The sequence below is a fragment of the Hypanus sabinus genome, chromosome 29, assembly GCF_030144855.1.
Source record: "Hypanus sabinus isolate sHypSab1 chromosome 29, sHypSab1.hap1, whole genome shotgun sequence".
In the NCBI taxonomy this organism is placed as follows: domain Eukaryota; kingdom Metazoa; phylum Chordata; class Chondrichthyes; order Myliobatiformes; family Dasyatidae; genus Hypanus; species Hypanus sabinus.
In genome coordinates this window covers 31,206,835-31,212,834 of record NC_082734.1, presented here as the reverse complement: position 1 = coordinate 31,212,834, position 6,000 = coordinate 31,206,835, and positions in this window count along the sequence as shown.

Genomic DNA, 6,000 nt, shown 5'->3' with positions numbered 1-6,000 from the left:
AGAGAAAGTCACGAGAGCTGAGGTGTACTTTACATCTTTCATCGTCGAGCACAACCTGCCATTCCAGGTGTGCAAGCAATTCAGGAAAATGTTTCCTGATTCAGAAATAGCCAACAACTATGCCTGCTCATCAACCAAGACAGCAGCTATTGTGAACATGGCACCAGAATGTTCAGAGGCTCTGTACAAGTTCATCCGGACAGAAGAAAGGCCATACAGTACTTTGGTTGAGAAGGAATGTGCCACTCTAGCCAGGTACTATAATGAAACAGGATAAGGTAACAGTTGGATCTGTAGACTTGTCAGTGTGCAGTGATGCCAAAGCTGAAAACATATTCAACTGCATTGCATCATCCATGCATGACAAAGGCCTTGAATGGTCTAATTGTGTAAGATTTAGCAGTGACAACTGCAGAGTGATGATTGGCAAAAACAACTCTGTCTTATCAAGAGTGAAAGCACAGTCCACTCACATTTACAGCATTGGCTGTCCAAGTCACCTTTGCAAAAGAAATAGAAAAGCTATTTGCATTAGCATTTAGCTATTAGCATTGAGACTGCCAACAAAATACTCAACAAGTAATATGTGTGTGCATGTGTGTGTGTGTGTGTGTGTGTGTGTGTGTGTGTGTGTGTGTGTGTGTGTGTACGTTTACACCAAGGAATATCGATTGGCATCTCCCTAGAGCATAGGTGTCAAACTCAAGGCCCGCGGGCCATATCCGGCCCGGCGTACAATTATATCCGGCCCGCGAGATCATTTTAGATAGATCTATTATTTTAATTATTAATGGCCCGGCGATATGAAGCCTATGATTGTAAGTTAATACCAATCATGAAAATAATGCTTGCTCAGCAGTCTTCATAAGAAACGAAATTTGTGAAGTGAAACACTTTGTAGTTATAGCAGAGACTGAGACACATGAGAACAGGCTGAAAAAACGGAGGCAATGAAAACTGCATTCGCACGCGCCCGAAGGATCCGGCCCGCATGAAGCTGCATTTTGCCCAATCCGGCCCGTGACCTAAAATGAGTTTGACACCCCTGCCCTAGAGCAAGGGGTTTAGATGGGGTGGAGTTTGTTAGGTGTGTTCAGGAAGGTTTCTTGACACAATATGTAGATAAGCCTACAAGAGGAGAGGCTGTACTTGATCACCCGGTATTGGGAAATGAACTGAGTCAGGTGTCAGATCTCTCAGTGGGAGAGCATTTTGGAGATAGTGATCATAATTCTATCTCCTTTACAGCAACATTGGACAGAGATAGGGACAGACAAGTGAGAAAAGTGTTTAATTGGAGTAAGGGGAATTATGAGGCTATCAGGCAGGAAATTGGAGGCTTAAACTGGAAACAGGTGTTGTCATGGAAAAGTACAGAAGAAATGTGGCAAATATTCAGGGGATATTTGTGTAGAGTTCTGTATAGATACATTCCAATGAGACAGGGAAGTTATGATAGGGTGCAGGAGCCGTGGTGTACAAAGGCTGTAATAAATCTAGTCAAGAAGAAAAGAAAAGATTATAAAAGGTTCAGAGAGCTAGATAATGTTAGAGATCTAGAAGATTACGACCCATTGAATTTCTTGAGGATGTGACTAAGCACATTGAAGAAGGAAGAGCAGTAGATGTAGTGTATATGGATTTCAGCAAGGCATTTGATAAGGCACCCCATGCAAGGCTTATTGAGAAAATAAGGAGGCATGGGATCCAAGGGGACATTGCTTTGTGGATCCAGAATTGGCTTGCCCACAGAAGGCAAAGAGTGGTTGTAGACGGGTCATATTCTGCATGGAGGTCGGTCACCAGTGGTGTGCCTCTGGGATCTGTTCTGGGACCCTTTCTTTTTGTGATTTTTATAAGTGACCTGGATGAGAAAGTGGAGGGATGTGTTAGTAAGTTTGCTGATGACACAAAGGTTGGAGGTGTTGTGGATAGTGTGGAGGGCAGTCAGAGGCTACAGTGGGCCATTGATAGGATGCAAAACTGGGCTGAGAGGTGGCAGATGGAGTTCAACCCAGATAAGTGTGAAGTGGTTCATTTTGGTAGGTCAAATATGATGGCAGAATATAGTATTAATGGTAAGACTCTTGGCAGCGTGGAGGATCAGAGGGATCTTGGGGTCCAAGTCCATAGGACGCTCAAAGCTGCTACACAGGTTGACTATGTGGTTAAGAAGGCATACGGTGTATTGGCCTTCATCAATCGGGGAATTGAATTTAGGAGCCGAGCGGTAATGCCGCAGCCACATTGGACCCTGGTCCGACCCCACTTGGAGTACTGCGCTCAGTTCTGGTCGCCTCACTACAGGAAGGATGTCGAAACCATAGAAAGGGTGCAGAGGAGATTTGCAAGGATGTTGCCTGGATTGGGGAGCATGCCTTATGAGAATAGGTTGAGTGAACTCAGCCTTTTCTCCTTGGAATGATGGAGAACGCGGGGTGACCTGATAGAGGTGTATATGATGATGAGAGGCATTAATCATGTGGATAGTCAAAGACTTTTTCCCAGGGCTAAAATGGTTTAAAGTGCTGGGGAGTAGGTACAGAGGAGATGTCAGGGGTAAGTTTTTTTACTCAGAGAGTGGTGAGTGCGTGGAATGGGCTGCCGGCAACGGTGGTGGAGGCGGATACGATAGGGTCTTTTAAGAGAGTTTTGGATGGGTACACGGAGCTTAGTAAAATAGAGGGCTATAAGTAAGCCTAGTAATTTCTAAGGTAGGAACATATTCAGCACAACTTTGTGGGTCGAAGGGCCTGTATTGTGCTGTAGGTTTTCTATGTTTCTATGTGTGTGTAAATAGTTTCAATATGTGATCAAATAAATTGTTGTGTTCTTTAATAATCAAATGCCCTGTATACATACACCCTTGGAGGTCGACCGGGGTGGTGGGATGGATATGGCGTTACGGGGGGGTGGGGGAGTTGGTGCAACCTCCCTGAAATGAGTTTTTACAGGCTGGGATGTCTGCACTACTGTGTCACCATATTTAGGCAAAGGAACATCCAGGCTGTTTGCTCATGCCTTCGGGCATTTATTTGCCAAGGAAAGAGTAAGTGGAACTTGTAAGCTTGTCCGTGGGCTCAGTGTATGCAATTGAGATCAGGAAGAATTCCTGCTGATGCAAATGAATAACCCTAGCTAAACACCTGAGGCAGAAAGGAACAAAATATGCTGAGACATGAGAAAATCTGCAGGTGCTAGAAATCCAAAGTAACAGACATAAAATGCTGGAGGAACTCAGCAGGCTGAGCAGCATCTATGGAAAAGAGTACAGTCGATGTTTTAGGCTGAGACCCTAAAACTGGTGAGTTCCCCTAAAATATGCTGAGAGACTTAATGTGTAGCATAACCTGTGGTACAAACCAATCTTTTATGCCAAATGATCTATGTCTCTATTGCAGTTTCTATGTATTAGTTGCTACAGCAAATGATTAGTCCAAACAATTAACCTGAAATATTATAGTGTAGACTTTTGTCTTCAGTCGGACAGTAATCCATTGTAGTGAATAGTCTGTCACAAAAAATATTGATTCGTAATCCTTCAACCTGTGGAATGAAATCTTCCATTACAGAGAGCAGATATCTGCTCAGATATAAAATTGAAACACATCTCAAATTCAAAATGTTTCTTTGTATTTACTGTGAATGCCTGCAAGAAAATGAATCTTGGGGTATTATATGGTGACATGTGTGTACTTTGGTAATAAATTTATTTTGAACATTTGAACTTTCAAACCCAATCTGAACATGGCAAAATGAATCTAAACCATGCCTGATGACTATTTTCGATGCTTCGCCCAACCTTGACCCAAGGGCGGCACAGTAGTGTGGTAGTTAGTGCAACTCCGTACAGTGCCAGTGATCAGGTTCATTTCCTGCTGCCATTTGTAAGGGGTTTGTACATTCCCCCCCCCCCCGTGTCAGTTTAGCTTTCTTCTTGGACGTTCTCATTTCCTTTCACGTTCCAAACATGTACGGGTTAGGGTTAGTGAGCTGTGGGCATACCATATTGGCATCAGAAGCTTGGTGACACTTGCAGGCTGCCCCCCAGAACATCCTTGCTGTTGGTCATTGATGCAAATGACATATTTAACTGGATACTTTGATGTTTCAATGTCCTTGTGAAGTTAATCTTTCTTTTTAAACCCTGTCCTGAATTGAGACCTATTGGCTCCAGGTCGAGAAACACAAGTAGGGGATCCATTCTCTGCCCAGTATTGTAAATATTGTTTGATTAAGTATTCTTTGTTGTGCACATAATACATTGCTAGTTATTTGTAAAAGTGCGTAAATGGCACACATCATTATGCCGCCATGTCATACATACATGCCTCACTTAAAGTAAAATTGAAGTTAGACTCACTTCCGGACTGCCTTGTTTTCCTGGCAGTACTTTTGGACTTACAAAGCATAACAGTGGTGACGAGGAACTTTTAAACAAACCCGAGCTGACCACCTACTTGTTGAAGTACTGTGAGACATTTGAGGTAGTGAGGAACAGCTGAATAGAGGAAAAACATAACAGCATGTGCTTCTTTGAGAAGGGACAGAGATGGTGGAGTTTAAAAAAAGGCAGAAAATGGACAAGTTCACAGGTTTATAAATTGTGATAATAATCATAAATAAATAAAAAACAGAAATGGTTGGCTACATCAGAAAGATAGATGTTTTTGATTGCACTCAAGATAACTGGATATCGCATACTGAGCAAATTGAGCAGTATTTTGAAGCAAAGGAAATAGCCAATGATAAGTGAATATCAGTTTTGCTTACTATATTGGGTTTAAAGGTGTACAATTTGCTTAAAAGTTTGACCGTTCCAACCAAACCAGCTGAAATGAGCTTTGCTGATATCATGAAAGTAAAGCAGGAACATTTTAAACCAAAACCATTGTTGATTGCAGAACACTTCAGGTTTCCTAAGAGGAATCAAAAAGAAAGGGTGTCAATTTCAGCTTACATGGCTAAATTGCAGAGATTGACTGAGTATTGTCGGTTCAGTGATGTGCTTAATGATGTATTGAGATATCATTTAGTTTGTGGAATCTTACAAGAAAGCATTTAAAAATTACTCATGACTGAAGCACAACTCACATTCAAAAGAGCAGTTGAAATTGCTGTGTCAATGGAAATAGAAAGCAGAGACGCATCTGAGTTGCAGTCAGGAATGAAAGTGAGCGTGAATAAAATTGTGACATGTAAGCAGAAAACAGTGTGGCTGAACAAATACTGTTACCGTTGTGACAGGAGCTCCTATATGCCTGACCAAAGCAGGTTTAAAGTGAAGCCTGCAGAAAATGCAGCAATATAGGACACACATAAAGAGCATGTCAGTCAAGCAAAAATAAATGGAATGGAGGTGAAAAATATTAAAAGTTGTAGTTTCAAAAAGAGCACTAACATGTGTGGTGTTGATGAACAATCTGATGAGAGTGACACAGGACTGGGTAGCCTTGATATTTACAATGCAAAAACTAATGAGACAAGTAATATGACTTATACCAGCAATGAATAGCAAGTTAGTTAAAATGGAATTGGACATTGGCCTCACTGTTTCAGTCATCCACAAAATGAGTTTGAACAGCATTTCAAAGATACAGAACTGAAGCCTGCAGGTATCCAGCTAAGAACTTACACTGGAGAAAAGATAACTCTTGTGGGAATGACATTTGTAACAGTGAAATACAACAACTAACAAGCCACATTGGGCTTCCATGTGGTAAAAACATTGTTGGGCTGTGAGTGGCTAAGACAAACTACAACTTTATTGGAGATCCATCCACCATTTACGTGTCACATCCCCTGCAACGGAGTCAACTGAAAGTGAATTAAGCGAGATACAGAATGATGCTACACCAGTGTTCAGGGATGACAGTGGAAACCTGAAACATATCAAAGGTGAAATAATGTTAATTAACAATGCCACACCCAAGTTTTGCAAAGCCTTTCTAGTTCCTTATACCATCTGTGATGAAGTAGCCACATGGAGGCTGGAGGTAT